General features: G+C 42.8%; 2 long non-coding RNA genes across 3 annotated transcripts; one reads left to right on the forward strand and one right to left on the reverse strand.

Moving 5' to 3' along the window:
• Positions 1 to 1,985: 1,985 nt before the first annotated feature.
• Positions 1,986 to 3,403, reverse strand: LOC134441162 (uncharacterized). Its single transcript, XR_010033104.1, has 2 exons — positions 2,822 to 3,403; positions 1,986 to 2,512 (listed from the first exon to the last, which is right to left on the reverse strand). It is a non-coding gene; the product is annotated as an uncharacterized LOC134441162 (long non-coding RNA).
• A 2,422-nt stretch (positions 3,404 to 5,825) lies between these two features.
• LOC134441648 (uncharacterized) lies at positions 5,826 to 8,438 on the forward strand. Of its 2 annotated transcripts, XR_010033185.1 has the most exons (4): positions 5,826 to 5,930; positions 6,845 to 7,001; positions 7,130 to 7,288; positions 8,023 to 8,438. It is a non-coding gene; the product is annotated as an uncharacterized LOC134441648 (long non-coding RNA). The 2 variants fall into 2 exon arrangements; XR_010033184.1 differs by lacking the exon at positions 5,826 to 5,930 and having other exon boundaries at positions 6,098 to 7,001.
• Positions 8,439 to 12,723: the final 4,285 nt, after the last annotated feature.

Here is a 12,723-nt window from a genome sequence, read left to right on the forward strand (position 1 = left end):
TAAAGTGAATAGGCTAACTGTTGTGTATTATTCGTTCATTTAGGTATTACTGGGACTTACTTAACACTTATATTGTTCCTGTATTGTGACTTATTTGAAGTTATTTTAGGTAGCTCTTTTGAAACTCATTCATTCTTTAATTAACTCTGATTTCCATCTAGCTGCAATACCACCCCTACAACCAGTGGTGTAGTCTACATAGAACGCGGGTATACGGAGTATACCCACTTCTAAATTTCAGGGATTTCAGTATACCCACTTAAAATTGATTGATCCATTATTTTGAATAGCATTTGTATGCAGTTTACCCACTTCAAAAAATTCTCAAATATACAGTATACCCACCATAAAAAAAGTAGACTACACCACTGCCTACAACTTCAATCACTGACAATTCTCATTGGTATTGGGTGGTGTTGTACATAGTACAAGACACATACAGGATGAGACGAAACACCTAAGAAAGCATCCATAGAAATGAACAGGGCATATCCGTAACGCATAATGTGTGCATAAAACACATAAAGGCCCCTGTTGAAAATAAAAAAGGTTGTATTTAATGGAGTCGGTTACATGAGAAAAAGGCATGATGCTTCCTTAGGACCCCATCAATGACGTAAGCAGTGATGGTACAAGAAGGAGATAAGTCAGGCTCGTTGTTTTCCGGTATCCCGTTGACGTCAGGTGAACGCCCCTTTAGGAGACCATCCGAGTTTGAGAGTGAATTACGCCTCTAGAGTGCATGTGTGGGATTGAATCCTTGGATGACAGTTCAGATTTCGGATGTCAAAATGCAAATTGACGTGTGTCCTCCTCGACACTTCCACCTTGAAATAAAACAAAGGGGTGAAATAGGTTTGTGTTGTGTGTCTTATTCATTGCACATCATCCAAAGACGGAACACAGGTGTGTTTCACATAGGCTACTATTTAATTATGCCATCGTATATTTTTGGGTAGCAGCAACTGTGTAGATGAGGTAATTAGCAATATTATTACATAACATTGGTTGCTCTTTCTATCGTAATTTGGCGATAACGTCCAGCATGTTCACAATGTAGGCTAGCTTCAGCGCAATTCACCGACAAAAGGCTCCCAATTCCGCGCACTTTTCAGGTCACGGTATTTCCGTTACTGTTTATTATTCCTTTATAGGCCTACTGTTGTGCTGATTTCCAGTGGCGGCTCCTGCCATTTTTTTCAGGTGGTGCAATTTCCACCCGTTATGCCAAAAAACACCACCGGACTGAGGTATATTTGTTTAGGTATCAAGATCATGTCGCTAACTTGTTTGTGCCTATAAATCCAGATATCAGATATCAATTTTAGGCAATACCTATTTTCTCCACCAGATGGCAACACTGAGCTAGTTAAGGTGTCAAACTAGGGAAATGATATTGAGAAACCTTCAAAGCAAAACAATTGCCAGTATATAATTTGCCAACAACACATTTACCATAATTTATGTATTTCCCTCATTATTACAGAATCCTATAAAATAAGTTAACACATAACCTCCTAATTGTAAACAATGCATGTTTTGATTCGAAAGAATGCAATTAAAGTGATGGCATATAAATTCAAGTCATGTAATTATTGAAGTTTTGGAGAAAAATAAATAAATAAAGAAAAGCATAACCAATGGTCAAACAAACATGGTTAAGTGAATATTACTTATGTGAGATTACACTGCACCATTAAACATAAATAATGTGTCATTGAACATTCTGCTATTATTGTCAGCCTTACATAAAATATTTCAACCATTACAAGCAAGTCAATGACTGAGCACAAAAGGTGAAGTTATTTAGCTACATAAGGATTCTTCCAACTTGGCTTAAGTTGGAAGAATGAACTACAGTATATGCATTGGTGCTAGCAGCACCTAATCATTATTGATCCCATCACCATTCTTATTTCATTCATTCTGAACTAAAAACTGGAAATGTGCTTAATTCACAAGAATTGAGAGAGAGAGAGAGGATGTCAAATTCAAATGTTTTACTGAATAAAAAAGGTATTTGAACAAAGGCACAATGGTAGACAAGCAAGATACAAAGAGAAGGGTGTCTAAAATATGTTATCACAGTTCACAATGCTCTGTGGGTAGCAGTAAAAGTCCAAATACAGAAATATAACACACAGAAGATACAATGATAAAATATATCAAACAACATCCAATGTCCACATACAAGCAGCTAGTAAAGTGCCAGTGCACCTCAGCATCCCCTACACTCAGGGTTTTCGTAGAAGAGGGAGAGCTCTGTGTGCAGCTTTGCTTGATCCAATATGGGGTATGCCTTCACAGTGGCATGTAGAGCATGAGCACCAAACAGATCTCCTTGCAGCAAGGTGGCACTAACCAGGGTGTCAGTGAAGGAAAAACCCTTCTTGCAGTCAAAACGGTGTCACAGATCTCTTTGACCATCCTTTGCTTCTCTTCCTCTCCCAAGGCTGTTCTTGCTCGTTTGGTAGATGGTTCTCCCTGGACCTGGTGATGTGAGGTGGAGTCCCTGAATGCAAGAAAATACAATATACAATAGGTTTTGTAAGTTGGGCCATTTGCTGTTGAGTAGTCTACATTCTACTTAAAGGACAGTTATTTCACTGTATCCTTTTAACAACATCAAACACACACACAGAACTCTTTAGTTCACAACTTTTCTTTCATTTTGTGTGTCCATAAAGGATTTTAATCTAGTATAGCCATTTCAGCAAACTAGACTACACGGCACACCTCATGCTACATTTAAATAACTTAATCATTATTGCTTTAAGCACATTTCAATTAATATGTACCGTAGTTATAGATATATTCTTACCTATGACCAGCACACTGCTTGTGAACCTCTGGAGGGCCCTTCGAGTGACGACCTGATCGAGAATGCTGGTCAGCCTGGGTGGACCGTGGAAAAAAAAACAACTTGAGATCCCACTCAGCTATGGCTGAAAACTTGAGACAGCTGTCCGTGTGATTCCTTGCTTTCTCGTGCCTCTTAACTTTCTCCGAGAGCCTATTTTAATGTCCAGGCTGTACCGTCTGCCGTGTTGTTTTCTGGGTGGAAGCGAAGGCAAGGGTAGCAAAAAAAGTGCATTGGCTACACAGCCGGCTAGCCAGGGGTTTCGGAGGTACCAGTTCTTGTTGAAAGATCGTGTGTAGGACTCCTCCACTTTCGAAGACACTTGCTTGGCGTTTCAGGTCTAATGGTCCTATCTGTTTGATCGTTGCTTTCTCCGCATTTGTAGTACGACGACGAAAGGGCACTTCTTTCAGAGACACTGCCGTATTCTCGCACTCAACACTCGCCATCTTGTTTGTAGAATGCTCATCATGCTCCCGCGCAAGTTGCAACATGCAGATGACGAAAGCACGTTGTTTGTGCGAGCACATAAACCCTCATAGAAAATGTATTGGGGGCCTGATTTTTGAAAAAAACTGACGTACCATTACTGTCAATGGGAGAGCTCTATAGGCCGGAAGGTGACCCTCGAAAAGTGCTTCAGAAACCGAACTTCGCTCCACAGCCTCCGAACGAACAGACATTCAGTTCATAAAAAAGAAAGACTTATATAGAGGATTTAAAACCTCTGTTCGGAATAGTCCGGACTGCAAGGCTATTCAAATTCGCAACGTGTAATGACGAACTACTGTCTCCGAGGCGTATGTAGATATTCGGCCGGCGTAATAATACTTTTCGCCTCGAGAGGTGCCACGGTTGAAGCGTCATCAGAAGGAACGAATCAGCTAACTGCTATGTCAGCTGAGATGAGGAGTAAACGGAAGTAGCATGGCTACCGGAGCTGGTCGATCATCTAGTTAGTACCGAGGAAGACGAAATCTCGACCGAAAATGTACAAAAAAAGACATCTTCGAAACGCAAGTTGTGTTACATGCATATATCTTCGGTCAAGCATGAAGAAACACAGAATTTCACCAATATACGGTGGAATACATATCGAAATTTTCGGCAGCGGCTAGAATTGAAGGGTGAGTGCAGAGACGTAGCAGAACATTTTAAGCAATGTATTGAGTTGGAGTTTGACGAAATTCCCGAGGATGCGGCTCTCCATCCCACATGCTACCGGAGGTTTATTGACAAGCGGGAAATTGAACGAGTCACACGGCGTCTCTTGCGAGAGGCAGAGAGGGGAGATGGCCAACAAGACCACCGAACTAGCCAGGCTACCTCCGCTTTATCGGCTGTGACCACCACTCCGACCAGGAAACTGCGATCCAGATCAAGCCAGGGCTCCAGAGTGCGACCAATTTGGTCGCACATGCGCCCATTTTTTTCCATAGTGCGCCTAAAAAATATTTTTAGGCGCACCGGTGCGACCAGCCATCAGTAGAACAAAATTAATTGCCAATGCTAAACACCCGTTTTAATGGCCATACAATTAATAGTCATTCTGCAGTAGGCCTACTGTAACTGGCCCATCACACAATAAAACGTGTCAATGCGTCATTCAACTCCGCTGAACTATCTTTCTCCCCCTTCCTCTCGCTGAGGCAGCCCGACGTTTCAGAATAAAATGTTCGACTTCGCTAAACTATCCGAGTTCACGTGTGCTCGCGAGTTTGTGTTCTCAACCAGGGGAGTTTTGAAACGGACGAGAGGGTTACAATCACGGGGAAAAAACGAGATGGCTTGAGGATATATTAAACATCGGCCACTGATCACATAAACGCAGACGCCGGGTGCGCGGATAATAATGGTCCGCTTCAGCCGCGTGCAGAGCTGGCCATTCAACAGGTGACACGCTGTCGGGACTTCTATGAGAGTTATTTGATAGCGACTCCAAACTGCCTATCTGTCGGCAAGGCATCGTTCATGCACATTGAGACAGCACGAGGGAGTGAGCGCACAAAATTGTGCTGTCCTGTCGTAGTGCTAGCTAAGATACCACAATCATCATGCAAAGGGAGAGCGCTAAAAATGGGGAAATACAAAACCCAATTCACCTCGGATACCACTGTAAACACAATGGTCCGTTTCAACCGCGTGGAGAGCTGGCCAAACAACAGGTGACAGGCTAGTCTCTCGGGACTTCAGTGAGAGTTTTTTGATAGCGACTCCAAACTGAATATCTGTCGGCAAGCCATCGTTCATGCACCTTGAGACAGCACGAGAGAGATAGGTGGGAGAAGCGCGCACGAAATTGTGCTCTCGTGTCTGTTCATAGCGCTTGCTAAGATACCCAATCATCATGCAGAGGGAGAGCGCTCAAAAATGGGGAAATACAAAACCCAATTCACCTGTAAACATAGGCTATTAGTGTCTAATGATTTTAAAAATCATGACATTTTTAACAGGGTTTGAAAAATATCCATCCATCCATCCATCCATCCATCCATCCATCCATCCATCCATCCATCCATCCATCCATATCTGTGCTTGTGTGTAGCCTATTGCTGAAAATTAAAGCTTAGGCCTACTTGTAGCCAGGACGTGGTAGTTATGTAGCCTACTGTCATGTCTTTTGAGGAGCACATTTGGAAGACTAGCCTCTAGCACATGGAAGGCTCCAGGTCTTTTAAAATAATAATAATTTCATTAATTATTATTCTTTTTCTTCTTCTTATTATTATTATTATATTATACGGTCTATTGCTTTTTTATTAGCCTATTATTATTATTATTATTATTATTATTATTATTATTATTATTTATTATTATTATTATAATAAAGCTGGGGTGCGTGTGTGTGTGTTGGGGGGGTGAAAATTTGGGTGCACCTAAATTTTGTGCTGGTGCACCTAAAAAAAATTTTTAGGCGCACCAGTGCAACCAGTGCAAAAAGTTAGTCTGGAGCCCTGCAAGCTCTGGCCCCGTTCTTCCTGCTGTCTGCATGATTTGCAAGAAAGACAGCAAATGTATCGTCGCGAGTGGCAGACGTCAAAGAGAACGAAAACACAGACTTTAACCGCAGGTAAGATTACTCTCACCCCAACCACACAGTCTATGCGAATGCACCCCATCCCCCAAATCACACACACACACACACACACACACACACACACACACACACACACACACACACACACACACACACACACACACACACGTTAGTAGAAGTTGACTGACTATCTAGCCCACACTGCTGCACAATCATTGTTTTTTTTGTTTAATTCTAATATGAATTCACGTGTGAATTGGCATAATGTGTTATGTGTGTGGGTGTGAAATTACATTCCAATAGCCTGCAAAACATCCCCATGCCTATAGTACCCCCAGTGTTTTAGGTTTTAGATGTTTAAATGAATCACACTTTGTCTTAAATAGGATAGGGTATGTTTATATGGATGTCAAAGCATGCCTGATGTTGATATGACTCTGAATATCTGTTCAGAAATGTTGCTCCTCAGCCTGATGGCCTGTCTGGTTAAGACACTGCTTCTGCCATCCCATCCCCCGTGCCATTCCCCTACCCCCCACTGCCCCCCTCTCTCACTTGTACACTTGGGATTTTTCCGCTTCTGTCCCTGGGCAGCCTCAGTGACCAGGCTCAAGAGGTGTGTCCTGGCTGTGCTGTACATCTGTGTGCTTAACCCCTTAGCACAGCACCTATGTTATAACCTTACTGTCACCAAAATTTTAAGATGTATGTCTTAATCTGTTACTCTGCACTGTCATAGCAATGTTGTTATGATGTAGTTTTCAGCAAATAGTGAATAAGCCCGCTGGCAACCCCATCTGCACTGCAGTAAGAGGCTACGGAATGCTTTTTTGGGGGGTGCAACACCCATCGCCATTTTTTTTTTTTACAATACCACTCCACCAGGAAAAATGTCTAATTGTTTGCCTGTCTATTTATTCATTCTTTTTTCTTTTCTTTTGTACAAGGCAAGTTGCAGGAAGCAGCTGAAGTAAAGGAAGCCAAGAGCATCCTCATTCACATCAAGGACAGAGACTGTGTGGCTCTGGAGGTGCAGTACCACAGAAGTTGCTACAGAGAGTACACAAGGTTTTTGAGTGAGCCTGTCAGAGCAGAGAAAGAACAGTAAGTCAATCTTAATTTTATATAGAAACACAGTACAATGTGTGTCCTATGATTGAGACCGTTTGTTCTCACAACATGGATCTCACAAAGAAAGCTCTCACAACACACATCTTCTTCTATTTTGTAAGGATTGGGCCAACATTTGATCTGAGCTACAAGTTATTCTGCGAGAGGGTAATCCGCTAAAGGCTACTGATCAACCAAGAGCTGCTGAGGATGAGCCAACTGAGGAAGGCCTTTATTGCCCTTGTGCAGTCAAGTGAAGGTGTTGATGCTTCAACCTACAGGTAATTGCAAGTCAGTGTATTACGAATTTGTCAAATCCAAGGGAAAGTTCACGCATGTGACTTAAAGGACCACTTCAGTCAATTTCAATATGCTGTTGTATTGCTCATACCCTTAACTTGTCAGTACCCGGTGATGGCACATTTTTCGGCTCAACCCTTTCCGAGATATGAGCTATTCTAATGGGGGCAGCATTTGTTTACATTGTTTACAACATAGGCCTACTCCAAATATTTAAAGGGTGTCGCTGTTTGCTAGTTGTCGGCTGATGTTGTATAACCTTTTGGATGTTTTTGGGAATAAATAAAAATGTTTTTTGAAATGTAAACAAAGCGCTGCCCTCATTACAATGACCAGAATCTCGGAAAAGGCTGAAGAAGAAGAAAAAAAAATCTCTAGTACTGACACGTCCAGGGTAGTGTGAGCATTACAACTGCATGTTGAAATTGACTGAAATTATTCTCTAACACTCTGCTTGTCATCTGCACATACTGTACTTGTAATATTTTGAAATAAGGAGGATGGCAGTATTCTTGATAGTGTGATGTTCGTTACAGTATGTGCTTCCCTTGGGAATACTTGGTATTATATCTGTTGCATAGCAAGTAAACTCCACCAATATTATTTATTCACTCCGAGTTAATGTGTGAGGGTGGCTATTGCATATCAGCGACTACATGAAGCCCCACTATGCTTGTACTGATATGCCTCTTTTTTTGTTGATTTGTGTTTACAGACAGGATATATTGAAGAAGAGGCTCAGTCGTGATTTTCCTCAGCTAGTGTTCCACACCCCCGCCAAACGCAACACATCTGAACTGGTTTTTGCTGAGAACTTGTCGACGAATGCAGTCTTGGACTTGTTACCATCAGGTGCGGAGACGACTCAGTCCAGCGAAATGAGCCAGACAGACAGCGACACAGAAAGGAGGAAGTCAAAGCAACCAACCACAGCAGAGGAGACACGGACACTTTACACAGCAGCTGCAGTAAACTTCAATCTCACTGAAGTCATTTTCTGTGGCATGCGCAAAAGATGTGTACCTGGATGCTTTCACACAGTTCATGAAAATGCCGGTTCATGTGTATGCCACTTGTTTTGATTTTTTTATTTGTTGTATAGTTATTAGTGAATAAATGAATACATGAATACCTGAATGGTCCTTATCATTGATCATTAGATTATTTCCATTTATTAATGTGAATATGAAAAGGTAACCTTATCATCCACTTGCATAATAGTTGTTGGTGCTATAAACAAAGCACTGTTACAATCACTTAGAGGGTTATCAATAGCCTGGGTTATCTATAGCCTACTTATTGTAATTGTTTCCATTAATTGCTCAAAACCACAGTATGAAATGTCAATTGCAAAATTGTGCCTTGTGCTGTAAATAAAGCACTGTTTATGATTTATTTAGAACTTATCCCAATCCAGAGATATATGCATGAGTATTATTTTTGATAATTGGTATTATATGTGAACATGAAAAGGTAACCTTATCATCCACTTGCACAATAGTTGTTGGTGCTATAAACAAAGCACTGTTTGGAGTTACAATCACTTAGAGGGTTATCAATAGCCTGGGTTATCTATAGCCTACTTATTGCAATTGTTCCCATTAATTGCTCAAATCCACAGTATGAAATGTCAATAGCATAATTATGCTTTGTTCAGTAAATAAAGCATTATTTATTATTTATTTAGAATTTGTCCCAATCCAGAAATGTAGGCACGAGTATTATTTTTGATAATTGTTATTATATACCCTCTTCAAAAGGGTATTTTGGGAGATTCTTATAGGTAGGTCAGACAGACGGCTTGTCATTATTTTCAGTTTTTCAAACGGCTTGCCACTTTTTCGCCGTAAATCGGCTACGTGATTGGTTTAAAACGGTCACATGGTGTCCAGTGACGTAAAAATCGTCATTCCCTACAGAGGGTAAGATTTCTCACTAAAATGTCACCGTTTTAGTATACGTGCACGATTACATGAAGCGGACATTTCACGGTAAGTTGAACATAGCTTTGGTCGTTTCATCATCTAAGGGACCTACTGTTCGGAAGCTGTGGAGCGAGGTTGAACGAAAAGGGCTGTCACCCTACGGCCTATGTGCGACTCCGATCTTGACAGAAATCGCCCCAAATGGGCGTGGTACCACCAGGCGCGACATTAATCTGATTGGACAATGACATACAACCAGTTTGACTACAGAAGATTAATCACCAGCCCTAGCAACGAATGTTATATTAAAAAAAAAACCAAACATCTGTGTTTGGTAGTGCGTCGCACAAATCGCCCCTATGGAGGAGCCGCCGTTGCTGATTTCGCTCACACTTGTCCTGGCTTTACTGCTGCAGGAACTGTGATTAGTTTGGTTGTTGCTGTGGAAACGGTTGAATAATTTTAGTCCTAAAGTTAAATAGGGAAGCGGCCAGGGCGAGTTTGAAGCCAGAATGTCGTCGTGAAATTAAAGTTCCATCTCTTTCCAGCTGCCGTTACGACACCCTTCATTACAATGCTGTCTATGGCCGTTTGACTCGGTTTTAAATGTCATCACCATTTCAAATTGTAGGCCTAGGTTATAGCCTTGACATCTCTTTAGTAGGCTATTTCATACACATATGGTGTGTCCCATGTAAAGTGTTACAGACTTCTCGCGAATAGGCCTATTTCCTCACTGCCTAGCCAAAAAAGGGGACAACTAATGTGGCTTCACTGACAACTGCAACAGTTACTGCAAGCAACTGATATCTACCTGGAGTTGCATAAACAAACCAAAATACGAAAAGTGCATTAAACACCGCACACTGTGTAGGCCTAGGCCCTACTGTTCTCCCCCCTCTTCAAAGCACGCGTTTCGCCCGGTGCGTCTTCAGGTTCCCGAAGACGCACTGGGATAAGAGCTAATCTGAAGACGCACTGTGCGAAACGCGTTGCTCGCTCAGGGGAAAAAATACAAAAGAAGTATCCAGTGTGCGATGTTTAATGAACTTTTCGTATTGATCAAGTTTTTCTGCCTTGCACCTGGAAGGGTTGTGTACAATACAAGGACTTCCATGCACAAATAAATAAATACTAGGCTTATATATATATCATGACAGGATATTACAATAAATGTACAATGAAAACAACGTGAATAGGTGCGATCGAGTTGTCATCAACGCATGAACGCGCATTTAGACAGCAATGCACCCTGGATGAAAATGCTGCATGACGGTTAGATTTCCTGTCAAACTTCGAAATTTCGTCGACGTTGCGTTGACGAGGTGACATGTCACATGGTGTAAAACTATCGCGGGATGAATGCAGCTGCAGTCAGATCTTGCAACCTCTGCAGTTGCTTATCCCCTTCAACGCTCGTCGGCGCTCGTCGGCGGACTGCCTCCGAGGTCACGCGCCCATGAACTGGTTGGTCAACAACTCACTCACGTGTGTATATGGGTCTTGTCTCACACCTCTACACAAGTTTGCGCAGGTCCCCACTTCAGCTCCTCCTCACTGCCTGTCCCCCCACTCCTCACACGTGGTGTGTTAGTAGAGCAAACCGGTGCGAGCTCATCGTCTCGTTCATATTTGTGGCCGACTTTAAATGCGCTGTATTTAATAACACCCACATCGTGACAACAAGTTCTCGCTGACGTCCGTTGCGCAACGTCGACGCTCGCAATGAAGTCGTATGGGCTTAATGTCACGTTGCCTACTATAGGGCAGACAGTTACCATGAGCGACGCGTCCCATCCCATCCGTCTCCGCCACGCCTCTTCACAGACTCCCACCTCAGCCCTTTGGATGGCGGTAATACGCAACCCTTGTCAGCTGCCACCAAACGCAACAGTAAGAGAAGAAGAAGGGGGGACAACGCCCCCTTAGGAGACCCAGAGTGGAGTCCAATATGCGGACTTCCCTCCTCCCTTGCTCACTTGCCTGCTTGTGATCTCATGATGATGTCACTGACAACGGAAAATGAATTCAATATCTTGCAAAAGCGCAATTGTAAAGTCATTTTCTCATTTGCAAACTGGATGATGAATGAAGAATAGTCCCCCAAAAATTATTTTGGCTAGGCTGACAGCTGGGAAACTTTATTGTTTTCTCCACGGAGGAGGGGCCAGGAGGCGGGGCGAGGAGACAAGCACAAGTGGAGGAGGCAAGGACGCATATTGGGATGCACCCCCAAACTTGAGCACATCCATTTACATTGTGTGGGCGGAGTTCAGGGTATCTCCTTCTTGTACCATCAATGACGGAAGTCTAGGAGCCCAACTGAAACATTCAATTGTCATATCAGTGACAGCTTGGATGATCTATCTCAAGGCCTCTACAAATTAATAGTATGCTGATTTGTGTTCAGATATTTATATCTCAAGTCCCGACTGAAATGCACTTCACTATAAGCTACTGTATGCACATGCTACTTGTGAACAATGTAGAATTTGGTGATCTTATGGGTTCTTCATACATATGGAAAGGTCTTGTCCTTTACCTTCTCTGATGCAAATGAAAATGATATATGTTATGGAAATTAAAGGAAGGAGAAGCTGCTTCCTTGGACACCTTGTTGCACCTGACAATTCCCCATTCAGATGCTGCTGAGTGAGCATTAGCAGCGGTCTATTCTCACCATAGATTTAGTGCTGGAAATACTCATTTTAATTCTGGCCAAGTATGAATCTTCTCAAATAGTTCACCACAATGTTACATTGCGATCGAGATGTGTTAACGCATGCATGCGCATTTAGACAGCAATGCACCCTGGATGGAAAATGCTGCATGACGGTTAGATTTCCTGTCAAACTTCGAAATTTCGTCGACGTTGCGTTGACGAGGTGACATGTCACATGGTGTAAAACTATCGCGGGATGAATGCGGCTGCAGTCAGATCTTGCAACCTCTGCAGTTGCTTATCCCCTTCAACGCTCGTCGGCGCTCGTCGGCGGACTGCCTCCGAGGTCACGCGCCCATGAACTGGTTGGTCAACAACTCACTCACGTGTGTATATGGGTCTTGTCTCACACCTCTACACAAGTTTGCGCAGGTCCCCACTTCAGCTCCTCCTCACTGCCTGTCCCCCCACTCCTCCCACGTGGTGTGTTAACTTAGTAGAGCAAACCGGTGCGAGCTCATCGTCTCGTTCATATTTGTGGCCGACTTTAAATGCGCTGTATTTAATAACACCCACATCGTGACAACAAGTTCTCGCTGACGTCCGTTGCGCAACGTCGACGCTCGCAATGAAGTCGTATGGGCTTATTTGCTGTCAAGCCTGTTAGTACAGACTCACCCATACTTTCACATTTTGTAGCCAAAATGGGAGGGGCGGGTACTCCTGGGACATCCAGACCTGCCCCCTTCTGCATACTGCAGTTGGATGCTACTCCGTGATTGGCAAATTCCAAAAAACAATCTCGGACGCAAGCCTATGACGACACACA

This window comes from Engraulis encrasicolus, chromosome 24 (assembly GCF_034702125.1).
Source record: "Engraulis encrasicolus isolate BLACKSEA-1 chromosome 24, IST_EnEncr_1.0, whole genome shotgun sequence".
Classification (NCBI taxonomy): Eukaryota; Metazoa; Chordata; class Actinopteri; order Clupeiformes; family Engraulidae; genus Engraulis; species Engraulis encrasicolus.